This window comes from Triturus cristatus, chromosome 12, assembly GCF_964204655.1.
Source record: "Triturus cristatus chromosome 12, aTriCri1.1, whole genome shotgun sequence".
Lineage (NCBI taxonomy): Eukaryota > Metazoa > Chordata > Amphibia > Caudata > Salamandridae > Triturus > Triturus cristatus.
In genome coordinates, this window is record NC_140595.1 from 323,204,230 (window position 1) to 323,218,932 (window position 14,703).

General features: G+C 46.2%; 1 long non-coding RNA gene across 1 annotated transcript in view; it reads left to right on the forward strand.

The window, feature by feature from the left end:
- Positions 1-5,220: 5,220 nt before the first annotated feature.
- The window catches only part of LOC146775969 (uncharacterized), a 339,794-nt gene continuing 330,311 nt past the window's right edge, over positions 5,221-14,703 (forward strand). Inside the window, exon 1 of the long non-coding RNA XR_014972004.1 lies at positions 5,221-5,328. This is a non-coding gene — a long non-coding RNA (uncharacterized LOC146775969). The remainder of the gene's footprint in view (positions 5,329-14,703) is intronic.

Consider the following 14,703-nt stretch of genomic DNA (forward strand, 5'->3'; position numbering starts at 1 on the left):
GGAGGAATTCTGCCAGGGCCAGAGGGAGTGCCCTACCCTTGAGGGGCTGAGGCGACAGGCCGAAGCCCAGGCAGCAGGGAACGTTGAAGGGAACTACAGTGTTTACTGGGAGGATGGCCTCCTCTACAGTGAACCCAAGGCACCCCTACATGGATCGTCACGAGCCTTGGTAGTTCCTCAACGTTATCGAGCCTTCCTTCTGGAGTTGGCTCACGAGATACCATTGGCAGGACACCTGGGGCAAGACAAGACCTTCGCCCGTCTTGTCCCCCACTTTTATTGGCCTCAGATGAAAGTGTCGTCCGATACCTACTGCCGGACATGTGTGTCTTGCCAAGCCAGTGGGAAAACAGGGGTGAAGCTGAAAGCTCCCCTGGAACCACTTCCTGTCGTTAGCACCCCCTTTGAAAGGGTGGGCATCGACATTGTGGGTCCGTTAGATCCGCCAACATCAGCTGGTCACAGGTTTATCCTGGTCCTGGTGGATCATGCCACACGGTACCCAGAGGCAATACCTCTGAGGACCATAACAGCACCTGTTGTGGCTAGGGCCCTGATGGGAATCTTTACCCGAGTGGGTTTTCCCAAGGAAGTTGTGTCCGACAGGGGGACCAACTTCATGTCAGCGTATATGCGGGCGATGTGGAAGGAGTGTGGAGTGACCTACCGGTTCACAACTCCTTACCACCCCCAGACAAATGGTCTGGTGGAGAGGTTTAATAAAACCTTGAAGGGCATGATCAGAAGTCTGCCTGAAAGCCTGCGGAGGAAATGGGACGTCCTCCTACCCTGCTTACTTTTTTCCTACAGGGAAGTGCCACAGAAGGGAGTGGGCTTCAGCCCCTTCGAGCTTCTGTATGGGCACCCTGTACGTGGACCTCTCAACCTGGTGAGAGACGGATGGGAAAGAACTCCCAGAAAGCTTCCCCAGGATGTGGTGAGCTACATGCTGGCCTTCCGGAGCCAAATGGCTAAGTTGTGGAAGCAAGCTTCTGACAACTTGGAAGCCAGCCAAGCAGTAATGAAGGCGTGGTATGACCACAATGCTCACCCGGTGGAGTTGGAGCCTGGCCAGAAGGTGTGGGTGATCGAACCCGGAGAGCTTAGCGCCCTCCAGGATCGCTGGTCAGGACCCTTTGAGGTGTTGGAGAAGAAGGGTAAGGCTACCTACTTGGTGGACCTGAAGACCCCTCGTCAGCCCCTGCGGGTGCTGCATGCCAACCGCCTCAAACCCCACCACGAGAGGCCCGAAGTCATCTTGATGATGGTGACTGACGGAGGAGAGGACGTGGAAAGCGAGCCTCTCCCTGATCTGTTTGCGTCTCAAGAAAAGGATGGGTCGGTGGAGGGAGTGATTCTCTCCCCATCTCTAACTCCTGAACAGCAGGAGGACTGTCGCCAGGTCCTGGGGCAGTACTCTTCGTTGTTCTCCCTTGTCCCGGGTAGGACTCACCTGTGCGTCCATGACGTGGACACAGGAGACAGCCCACCTGTGAAGTCCAAGATCTACCGGATGTCAGACAAGGTGAAGGCCAGCATTCATAGTGAAGTCACTAAGATGCTGGAGCTAGGAGTGATTGAACCTTCTAGCAGCCCCTGGTCTAGTCCGGTGGTGTTAGTACCGAAAGCTGCACCACCGGGTGCCCAACCAGAACTGAGGTTCTGTGTGGACTACCGGGGACTGAATTCAGTGACAAAAACTGATGCTCATCCGATCCCTAGGGCGGATGAATTGATTGACCGGCTGGGAGCTGCCCAATATCTAAGTACCTTTGACCTTACTTCAGGGTACTGGCAGATCTCGTTGACTGATGGAGCAAGGGAAAGGTCAGCCTTCTCCACGCCCAATGGCCACTACCAGTTCTGTGTGATGCCCTTTGGGCTCAAGAACGCACCTGCCACGTTTCAGCGCCTGGTAAACCAGATCCTTACCGGAATGGAGAGTTTCTCTGCTGCTTATCTGGATGACATAGCCGTCTTCAGTAACAGCTGGGAGGATCACTTGCGTCACCTGCAAGCTGTTCTCCAGGCCCTGAGACAAGCTGGATTGACGATCAAGGCCAGCAAGTGCCAGATCGGGCAGGGGTCGGTAGTGTACCTTGGACACTTGGTGGGTAGGGGAGCGGTGCAACCCCTCCAGGCGAAGATCGAGGCCATCATGGCCTGGGAACCCCCCAAGACACAGACTGAGGTCCGAGCATTTTTGGGCCTCACGGGATATTACCGCCGCTTCGTGAAGGGGTACGGTACCATCGTAGCCCCCCTCACGGAGCTCACGTCCAAGAAACAACCTCGACGGGTAGTCTGGACGGAGGCCTGTCAGCAGGCCTTTGTGAGATTGAAGAAAGCCATGTGCGAGGCCCCGGTCTTACGGGCCCCAGACTTTTCCAAGGAGTTCATTGTCCAGACAGATGCATCAGAACATGGCATTGGGGCAGTGTTATCGCAGCTCAACGAAGAGGGTCTGGATCAACCCGTGGTCTTCCTATCCCGGAGACTACTTCCCAGGGAACAGAAGTGGAGTGCAATAGAGCGTGAAGCCTTTGCAGTGGTATGGGCTCTGAAGAAGTTGCGGCCATACCTGTTTGGATCGCACTTCCTAGTTCAGACCGACCACAGGACCCCTTCGCTGGCTGATGCAGATGAAGGGGGAGAATCCCAAGTTATTGAGGTGGTCTATTTCCCTACAGGGAATGGACTTTCAGGTGGAACATCGGCCTGGAGTGGACCACGCCAATGCAGACGGTCTCTCAAGGTATTTCCGCCTTAGTGATGAGAACTCCCAAGGGGTTGGGTAGCTCTCCCCACTTTCAGCTGGGGGGGACGCGTGTTAGACCTGTCAGCCCTTTGGGTGGTCCCTCCTCATCATTATTTATTTTGTCCCACTTTTGCCTCAAACCCTGTTTGAATTTTTCCTTTTTTGGGAACCACCAGACTTTTTTTTAGTGTTGCTGCAGATTCAGGGAGCCATTTTATCTACCCCTGAAACTTCTGTCTGAGGGCCTGGAGCACAAAATGGTGGCCACCTGTGACATCACCAGCATCCACTGGAACCTACCAGCACCTTCCAGAACATTCCAGAACTCTGTGACAGTTGGAGGCGGTTTAGAATGTTGGGAGGTTAAGACAGAGTGTTGGCAGTTGGAGCTGGCAGTTGGCACCTGACTGGTGAAGAGAGAGCAGCACAACAGTGAAGGAGGAAGGAGTGAAGCAGCAGGGGTGGAAACTTGTGCCTGGAGTGGGGTCCATAAACCCACCCTTGATACTAGTCCCTACTGATGGATCCCAGCCTGTAGCCCTGTGTGGGAAGAAGCCAGAAAAACTCATCCTAAGGACCTGGACAGCAGGAACAGGCCTTAGAAGCAGAAAGCAGCAAGATCCTGACCTGGAAACTGGTTTCCCTGGAGTCCGGCGTCGAGTAGCCTAAGACCTGGAGCCCGAGGTGGAGAAGCGGCGCTGACTGAAGAAGCAGACGTCGTACCCGGAGCCGCCTGAGGTCGTGAGAGGGCGCCGACGGAGGTCGTGAGGAATACCAAAGGTCGAGGAGGAAGTTAACCGAGGTCGAGTGAGCGGCGTCATCGGAGGAGTGAAGTCCGCCCTCCGGAGTCGTCGGAGACCGAGGTGAAGTGTACCGGAGGTCGGGAGTGAGGATCGCACTCCGGAGTCGCCCGGAACCTGAGAGGAGGAGCACCGGAGGTCGGGGGTGAGGAACGCACCCCGGAGTCGCCGGAAGTCGACATCGAGGCCAGGCCGGCCGACGTCATCGAAGCCGAGAGCGCCATCGGACCGGAGCCGCCCGAAGTCGACATCGAGTAGAGACTGCCCGACGCCGTCGAATCGGAGGTCGAGATCGAACCGAGGCCGCCGACATCGGACCGGAACCGCCTACCGGCGTCGTCTAGAACTGACATTGTGCCGAGGTCGCCGAGACCGAACCGGAACCGCCTCACGGCATCGACACGACTCCAGCGGCGTCGGAACATCAGAAAAAGGGCAGTAAGTGGAGTAGAGGGCGCCTAAGGCCCTGTGGAGACCTGAGAGACTGCTCTAAGGGGCTAGGGAGGTGCTGGAACCAACCTGACTGTGCCAGGGGTGAATTGGGACTAACCTAGAGAGGTTGTGTGGAGAGAGAAAGCCAGGGCACTGGTATTCCCCCCTTGATCTACCTCAGTTTAGGCCTCAGCCTTGTCCCAGCCAGGGAGTAGAACCCCTCAAGCCTTCCACAACCCTACAAGCTGTGCCTGGGCCCAATCAGCCCTTAGGAATTGAAAAGTGATCTGATTACATGAGTGTTGCTGTATACTCTTAATTATTTATTGGGGGGCCCTGTATTTATTGTGGTTAACCTATTTATTGCTTCACTATATTTATTGGTCCACAGGACTTGTTGGTGTACAATATTTATTGGTGACAGTATTTATTGCCTCAGAATATTTAATTGCCTGTATTACCTGCACTGTTATTTATGTCCTTTATATTTATGATCACCCCTATTTATTGAATCTCCAGACAGTATTTATTTGACCTGCACTATTTAAAATTTGTATATTGTGATTGACTTATTTATTTTCCCAATCAGCAACTAAGAGAAAAAGATAAAGAAAGATATTTTCATAATTTTTACGGTGTAGAGTCGTTTTTGGAACGGATGCACGCATGGTTATTGTATGGGTATATTGTATGCTTAGCACGGTGCCTGTTTCCTGACCACTCGAGCCAAGCTACCACAGTGTGTTCGGGGAGTCCACCACCACCCTGCGGAGTGGGAGTGGGCTGTTTCCAACAGCCTTGCACTCCTGTGTTCTCTCGATGAACGAAGGTTGTAAGTGAAGCGTTTGAAAACCCACAGGACGTTTGAAATCCCGCAAGGCCGGAAGAGACGCGAGATTAAAATTAAAAAAAAAAGAGGATATGCGAGACAACCCCTTACCTTGGCCATGAGAGTCCGGAGGGCCGTCTGCCTTGGAGGGTGGTGGGCACAGACTGGGCATTATATGCACACACAGGCCCTTTGCCTTCATACCAGCACATTCAGGGTAGGCCCGGTGCGGCGCTGTGAACTGCTGATAGGAGTTTGGCCACCCCCCCCCCCAACCCCTTCAACTCTCCTTCCCCCGTCGAGAGGAGTATGCAGATGGCCAGGAGGTGTTGTTGCCCTGAAGCAGGGGAGGGCAGGCAGATCTCAAAACCGGCCCTACTTGTTCAGGATGTGCAGGCTGGACCAGACAGGAGAAACTGCAGGAGCGTGGCTGGGACAGTAGACGCCGCTGGACACCAGTGCAGAAGATCGTGCTCACCTAATTGGCCTCTCCACGGTGACACCTTCAGGTCGGTCCCGGGGGCATGGGGGCTCTGTCTGCCATGGGAGGTGCGGTAATCGGTGAGGTTGATGGCAGGGTCAGCCCAGTTGTGGTTCACGCAGGCCGGGGCAGATGTACGGGAGGGTCGGCCGTCTGTCATGCTGGCAGAGCATGAGCTCTGTGGCGCCTTGAGGTGGGAGGCACAGATGGAATGTCAAGAATGTCATGTCTTGGAATGTCAGGAATGTTATATAATGGAATAGAATGTCAGTAATGTCATGGAATGTCAGGAATGTCAAGGAATGTCATATCTTTTAATGGAATATCAGAAATGTCATGGAATGTCAGGAATGTCATGTCTTTTAATGGAATGTCAGGAATAACATGTCTTTTAATGGAATGTCAGGAATGTCAGTCATGTCATGGAATGTAAGGAATGTCATGTCTTTTAATGGAATGTCAGGAATGTCATGTCTTTTAATGGAATGTCAGGAATGTCATGTCTTTTAATGGAATGTCAGGAATGTCAGTCATGTCATGGATTATCAGGAATGTCATGTCTTTTAATGGAATGTCATGTCTTTTAATAGAATGTCAGGAATGTCATGTCTTGGAATGGAATATCAGGAATGTCATGTCTTTTAATAGAATGTCAGGAATGTCAGTCATGTCATGGAATGTCAGGAATGTCATGTCTTTTAATGGAATGTCAGGAATGTCATGTTTTTTAATGGCATGTCAGGAATGTCAGGAATGTCATGTCTTTTAATGTAATGTCAGGAATGTCATGTATTTTAATGGAATGTCAGGAATGTCATGTCTTTTAATGGAATGTCAGGAATGTCATGTTTTTTAATGGAATCTCAGGAATGTCAGGAATGTCATGTCTTTTAATGGAATGTCAGGAATGTCAGAAATGTCATGGAATATCAGGAATGTCATGTCTTTTAATGGAATGTCAGGAATGTATTGGAATGTCATGTCTTTTAATGGAATGTCAGGAATGTCATGTATTTTAATGGAATGTCAGGAATGTCATGTCTTTTAATGGAATGTCAGGAATGTCATGTCTTTTAATGGAATGTCAGGAATGTCATGTCTTTTAATGGAATGTCAGGAATGTCATGTCTTTTAATGGAATGTCAGGAATGTCACGTCTTTTAATGGAATGTCTGGAATGTCATGTCTTTTATTGGAATGTCAGGAATGTCATGTCTTTTAATGGAATGTTAGGAATGTCATGGAATGTCAGGAATGTCATGGAATGTCAGGAATATCAGAAATGTCATGTCTTTTAGTGGAATGTCAAGAATGTCATGGAATGTCAGGAATGTCATGGAATGTCATGTTTTGGAATGGAATGTCTGGAATGTCATGTCTTTAAATGGAATGTCTGGAATGTCATGTCTTTTAATGGAATGTCAGGAATGTCATGTCTTGGGAATGGAATGTCAGGAATGTCATGTCTTTTAATGGAATGTCAGGAATGTCATGGAAGGTCAAGAATGTCAGGAATGTCATGTATTTTAATGGAATGTCTGGAATGTCATGTCTTTTAATGGAATGTCAGGAATGTCATGTCTTTTAATGGAATGTCAGGAATGTCATGAATGTCATGTCTTTTAATGGAATGTCAGGAATGTCATGTCTTTTAATGGAATGTCAGGAATGTCAGGAATGTCATGTCCTTTAATGGAATGTCTTATAATGGAATGTCAGGAATGTCAGTCATGTCATGGAATATCAGGAATGTCACATCTTTTAATGGAATGTCTGGAATGTCATGTCTTTTAATGGAATGTCAGGAATGTCAGTCATGTAATGGAATGTCAGGAATGTCATGTCTTTTAATGGAATGTCAGGAATGTCAGGATGTCATGTCTTTTAATGGAATGTCAGGAATGTCATGTCTTTTAATGGATTGTCAGGAATGTCATGTCTTTAAATGGAATGTCAGGAATGTCACGCCTTTTAATGGAATGTCAGGAATGTCATGGAATGTCAGGAATGTCATCTTTTAATGGAATGTCAGGAATGTCATGTCTTTTAATCGAATGTCAGGAATGTCATGGAATAACAGGAATGTCATGTCTTTTAATGGATTGTCAGGAATGTCATGTCTTTTAATGGAATGTCAAAAATGTCATGGAATGTCATGTCTTGGAATGGAATGTCATGGAATGTCATGTTTTGGAATGGAATGTCAGGAATGTCATGTCTTTTAATGGAATGTCATGGAATGTCAGGAATGTCATGTCTTTTAATGGAATGTCAGGAATGTCATGTCTTTTAATGGAATGTCAGGAATGTCAGTCATGTCATGGAATGTCAGGAATGTCATGTCTTTTAATGGAATGTCAGGAATGTCATGTCTTGGGAATGGAATGTCAGGAATGTCATGTCTTTTGATAGAATGTCAGGAATGTCAGTCATGTCATGGAATGTCAGAAATGTCATGTCTTTTAATGGAATGTCAGAAATGTCATGTCTTTTAATGGAATGTCAGGAATGTCAGTCATGCCATGGAATATCAGGAATGTCATTTCTTTAAATGGAATGTCAGGAATGTCATGTCTTTTAATGGAATGTCAGGAATGTCATGTCTTTTAATGGAATGTCAGGAATGTCATGTCTTTTAATGGAATGTCAGGAATGTCAGTCATTTCATGGAATGTCAGGAATGTCATGTCTTTTAATGGAATGTCAGGAATGGCATGTCTTTTAATGGAATGTCAGGAATGTCATGTCTTGGAATGGAATGTCAGGAATCTCATGTATTTTAATAGAATGTCAGTCATGTCATGGAATGTCAGGGATGTCATGTCTTTTAATGGAATGTCAGGAATGTCATGGAATGTCAGGAATGTCATGTCTTTTAATGGAATGTCAGGAATGTCATGTCTTTTAATGGAATGTCAGGAATGTCACATCTTTTAATGGAATGTCTGGAATGTCATGTCTTTTAATGGAATGTCTTGAATGTCATGTCTTTTAATGGAATGTCAGGAATGTCATGTCTTTTAATGGAATGTCAGGAATGTCATGGAATGTCAGGAATATCAGAAATGTCATGTCTTTTAGTGGAATGTCAAGAATGTCATGGAATGTCAGGAATGTCATGGAATGTCATGTTTTGGAATGGAATGTCTGGAATGTCATGTCTTTAAATGGAATGTCTGGAATGTCATGTCTTTTAATGGAATGTCAGGAATGTCATGTCTTGGGAATGGAATGTCAGGAATGTCATGTCTTTAAATGGAATGTCAGGAATGTCACGCCTTTTAATGGAATGTCAGGAATGTCATGTCTTTTAATGGAATGTCATGGAATGTCATGTCTTTTAAAGGAATATCAGGAATGTCATGTCTTTAAGTTTAATGTCAGGAATGTCATGTCTTTAATGGAATGTCATGAATGTCATGTCTTTTAATGGAATGTCAGGAATGTCATGTCTTTTAATGGAATGTCAGGAATGTCATGGAATATCAGGAATGTCATGTCTTTTAATGGAATGTCAGGAATGTCATGTCTTTTAATGGAATGTCAGGAATGTTAGTCATGTCATGGATTGTCAGGAATGTCATGTCTTTTAATGGAATGTCAGGAATGTCATGTCTTTTAATGGAATGTCAGGAATGTCATGGAATGTCAGGAATGTCATGTCTTTTAATGGAATGTCAGGAATGTCATGGAATGTCAGGAATGTCATGAATGTCAGGAATGTCATGTCTTTTAATGGAATGTCAAGAATGTCATGTCTTGGAATAGAATGTCAGGAATGTCATGTCTTTTAATAGAATGTCAGGAATGTCATGTCTTTTAATGGAATGTCAGGAATGTTATGGAATATCAGGAATGTCATGTCTTTTAATGGAATGTCAGGAATGTCAGTCATGTCATGGAATATCAGGAATGTCATGTCTTTTAATGGAATGTCAGGAATGGCATGTCTTTTAATGGAATGTCAGGAATGTCATGTCTTTTAATGGAATGTCAGGAATGTTAGTCATGTCATGGATTGTCAGGAATGTCATGTCTTTTAATGGAATCTCAGGAATGTCATGTCTTTTAATGGAATGTCATGGAATGTCATGTCTTTTAATGGAATGTCAGGAATGTCATGGAATGTCAGGAATGTCAGGAATGTCATGGAATGTCATGGAATGTCAGGAATGTCATGAATGTCAGGAATGTCATGTCTTTTAATGGAATGTCAAGAATGTCATGTCTTTTAATGGAATGTCAGGAATGTCATGTCTTTTAATGGAATGTCAGGAATGTCATGGAATGGAATGTCAGGAATGTCATGTCTTTTAATAGAATGTCAGGAATGTCATGTCTTTTAATGGAATGTCAGGAATGTTATGGAATGTCAGGAATGTCATGTCTTTTAATGGAATGTCAGGAATGTCAGTCATGTCATGGAATATCAGGAATGTCATGTCTTTTAATGGAATGTCAGGAATGGCATGTCTTTTAATGGAATGTCAGGAATGTCATGTCTTTTAATGGAATGTCAGGAACGTCACGTCTTCTGATGGAATGTCAGGAATGCCAGTCATGTCATGGAATGTCAGGAATGTCATGTATTTTAATGGAATGTCAGGAATGTCATGTCTTTTAATGGAATGTCAGGAATGTCATGTCTTTTAATGGAATGTCAGGAATGTCATGTCTTTCATCATTCAGTGCGTCCGCCCATCCATATCCAAACCTATCCATTCATCTTCAGACCTATCCATCAAATCTATCTATATATCTATCTATCTATCTATCTATCTTTCTTCTATCTATTTATCTTTTCATCTCTCAAGCCACCCCCTTTCATCATTCATTCATCCATCCATCCAGTTTTACTCCATACATCTAGCTAGCCACCCTTTTACTCCATCCTACCTTCCCGCTTTTCACTCATCCTTCCAATCTCCCACCCATCAACTCATCCATCCATTTACCCTTTTACTCATCTATCCATACACTCATCCGTCCATGCTTTCACTTATCTGTCCATCCATAAACCCTCCCTTTCACTCATCCGTCCATTTTTTCACTCACTCATTCATCCATCCACTCTCCCTTTCAATCATCGATTCTTTTACTCATCCATCCATCCTCTTTTACTCATCCATCCATTCTTTTACTCATCATCCTTTCTTTCACTCATGCATCCATCTTTTCTCTCGTCCATCGCTCTTCCGTTCGTCTATCCTTTCCTCAATCGATCTACCCTCCATTTCATGTATCCATCCATTCTTTCCCTCATCCATCCATCCACTCATCCATCCATCTTTTCACTCTCATATACTTCCACTCTTTCACTCACACATCCATCCATCCATCCTTCAACTCTCTCATTCATCTTTGTCTGCCAAGTTGCAGACAGAAGAAGCCCATCAAGAACACCACCCCACTGTAGCTGCTAAAGTTGAGGGTCGGATCTGCGTAGGGTTTTGAATATACAGGAAAATTGGCGCTCGAGCTGGTTCGCGGAAGAGTGTTAGAAACTAAGAATAGTTGCGGTGCAGCCAGGTTAGGGGAAAAACCCAAGCAACCCCTGAAAATATGTGGGTGCGGACCCACATTGAAATTAGAAACCAAGTCCTGGGCACACGTATAGAGAAGTACTTGAGGTTACGAATACACAATAATGGAGCTGTGTACGAAACAAGGGGTTATAGTACAGGTCGACACCAGTAGGTTAATTTTTGTTATAGAAAATTATTTAATCTACGTCTTTGGATTTATCACATAAGAGTACCAGCCGACATGTGTTTCGTCACCTGGGTGATAACCCGTGAATCTTCAGAGCTGAGTAGAAAAATATTATCATGAGGGAAAATCGCTAGACCGGTGATATCTCCAACCCGGTCCGAAACAGCCAAAAAAGCATGAGGTATTAAGGGAGAGCGTAAGTCAAGGGTTGGAGCGGACGGATGAGTCCCAATCCCCAAAGCTCTGGTTCCAAGGGAAATCAAAAGGTAAACGGGCAGGAGAGGGTTCCTGTATCCATCTCTCTTTCCGATTGTGGAAATCTATCCATCCATCCATCCACATCCATCCATCAATCCATCTACCCACCCATCCACCCTCATAATCCATCCACCCTTTCACTTATTCATCCATTCACCCTTATATCCGTCCATCCAACCTCCTTTTCATTCATCCAACTATTCTTTCACTTATCCATCCTCCCTTTCATCCACCCATACTCCCTTTCACAAATCCATCCATTGTTTCACTGATCCACCCTTACATCCATTCTTTCACTCATCCATCCATCCATCTATACATCCACCCTTTCACTCATCCATCTGTCCTTTCATTCAGTCAACCCTTTCACGTTATGTATGAGCCTCATCAAGAACTTCATCCCCTGCTATAGCTGCTAAAGTGGTAGTTGATGCTGCCTCTGCCTTGAACAACCCAAAGTGCAAGGTACAGTGTATTAAAAAAGTTGGACATGCACTTTTACGTTTTACTTGTCCAGGTAGTGGAAACTCCTAAATTATTTTTTTACTGCTGAAAGGCCTATCTCTCCCATAGGATGACATTTGAGTTACCTTATTACATTTAATGAGCTGTAACTTCCAATTGGGACCAAGTAGACAGGTTGAGATTGGTGTCGAAAGAATTATACTTAAAAGCCTTTTTTGAATAATAAGGTCGGATTTTACATTACAATTCTGAAAATACCACTTTTTAGAAAGTTGGCATTTTACAGTCATGATGGAAGAGTGGAGCTGGGCACAGCCCTACTGACACTTTAACAGGCTGTGTCCTGCCTCCACACAAACGGCTGCATAACCCCTGTAGTTAGTCTGGAGACAGATCAGGGAAGGCAGGAAGCCAATGTACTTCAAAGGAAAACCTTTAGAAGCTGCTCTCACTTCAAAAGAAGTCCCAGGTGTGAATATTGGACCTCAGACACCACCTCTTCAGTACATTACTGGACCTGTTTACTCTGCCCGGGAGAATGATTGCTGTGCAGAAAGGATTGCCGCTCTGCTTGCCTTCTGCACTGAGGGACTGTTGCCTTGCTGTGCTAACCTGCTGCTTGCTGCCATTCTTGCCTAAGTGAGAAGGACTGGATCTGCATCTGTTGAACCCACAACCTCAGAGTGACTCTAAGGACTAGTTGGCTGGCCTCCTGACTAGAGCATCAGGGGCTGAAGGCTCCAACAACCTTGACACAGCACCTGGACTCTGCCATCTGGGATTCCTACCCTGCCAAGTGTTGCTACCCCAGTCCTGAACCTTTAGAAGTGGGCCTGAGCGTGTTCTGCTAGCCCGTCTGTGGATCCAGCAGAACTGATGCATCTCCTCTGTTGCACGGCGCAACCCCGAGCTGAACTGACGCTTCGCCTCTGCTGCGAGGATTTTCTATGCGTAAGGACTTTGCATTGACCTCGCAACCCACATCTGCACTGCCAATGTACGATGCTTTCCTGCACCAGGACCTAGCATTGCTAATCTCTCATTGACAGCAGCCTCGATGATGATGAAGGTTCTTGCATCGAAGTCTCACCCCTCTGCAGAACTGACCCATCACCTTGTCTGCACAACGCATCCTTGACGCCGGACTTCACACCGCAAGCTCTAATCAATGGAATCCTCGACGACGATGCAGGACCTCGCATAGAAGCCTTGCAGCTCCTCAGAACCGATGCATCTCCTTGGCTGCATGACGCATCCTTGACGTGGGCTCTTGCCATGCACCACAACCAGGATTTAAGATACACTTGTTCATCCGGCCTAACTGGGTCATTTCGCCACCCCAAGCTCTTTCGCGGTCAGCCTGAACTTGTGACTTTGTCCGAGTCTGGCGCGACCAGATATCCTCGGTTGGTGCTTTGTTCTTTTTGGCATGATTTTCACTGAAATCTTTAAACTTGCATATCTCTGGTTCTATTGATTGCAATGTTGTCTTTTTGGTCTTGTATTTGTTCTATTTTACTAAATTGGTGTGGTGTTATCCTTTTGTTGCATTTCCCTGTTATTTCTGTTTAAAGTACTGCATAAATACTTTACATAGTGCCTCAAATGTTAAACCTGAGTTCTGTTTACCAGGCTACCAGAAGAGTTGAGCACAGGTTAGTTTGGAGTTTGGTGGTGCATCACCCTGACAAGGATTGTGTATGCTGTTTGAGTAAGATTTTCGCTCCCTCCAACCAGTAACCCAATTTCTCGCACCAGCCATATAGTGTGAGAAACGGGGTTCTTGTTGCAGTATCCGCCACTTTTTGCCTGGTTTTTGATGCAACGTTGACTAAAGTGTGCTGGGTCCCTGCTAGCCAGGTTCCCAGTACCAGTGTTCTTCCCCTAAATCTGTGCCACAATTGGCACAACTGCAGCAATCTCTATAAGTCCCTAATTAATGGTACCCCTGGTACTTGGGGCATTGGGCTTGAAGAGGGTCCACTGGGGCTCCAGTACAAACTGTGCCACCCCAAAGACCCCCTCACCAAAACCATGCAAACTGCCATTGCAGGCTGCGTGTCTTGATGCAGGGAAAACTGAAGAGTCGACATGGCACACATCCCTGTGTGCCATGCCCTCATACACTGCTTGAGGTATAGATACGTCACCCCTACTGCAGGCCTTACAGCCCTAAGGCAGAGTGCACTATATCTCTTGTGTGGACATATCTGCATGAGCCTGCAATATCTGAGCTATTCTTGGATATTGTGCACAGATAAGCCATACAGAGTACATGGGGGGGTTACTTAGCATCACAAGTTTCCTAGCTCTGTGATGGCTTCACTGTCCCCAAGGATGTTTGGTACCAAATATCTTGTCTTAATACATCCTCACTGATGCCAAATCCATAGATGTATTAATAAATGCACACAGGAGACCCTTTAGAGGGTCACCTGAAAACCTACTAAGCGCTGGTGTGGTCTCTGACTAGTATTAGCCAGCCTGCCACCACCAGACATGTTTCTAACCTCATGGGGTGAGTGCCAGCACTCTCAGAGGCCAGGAACAAAGCCTGCTCTGGGCGGAGGGGCTTCTCACCTTCCCCAGGACAGGATGACCTACCAAAGCGGAAGGTTCAAAAGCGATGCCGCCTTTGAAATGTGACCCAGGTAGCTCCAGCTAGTGGAACATGCCAACCTCCCTTTCCTGCTCCACATTTGGTGGGAGGACAGGCAGGAAAATTAGGTAAAGTGGGAGGTGGGCCGCCATTCAGCGAGACCCACCCCTAAGGTGTGGCAGTGTTGAAGATTGTATTAATCTCTTAGCATGAGCTGAAAGCCATTTTGTACTTGGCAGCCATTTTAGTTAGCTATGTGCTGGCCATTTGCTGTTTCCCTCTCCCAGAGTCTTTCACATGCTCAGATGGGCCTAGCTAGTAAAATGCACCTGTTCCTAATATAGAACTGTCAGGCTGTTCTAACTGATG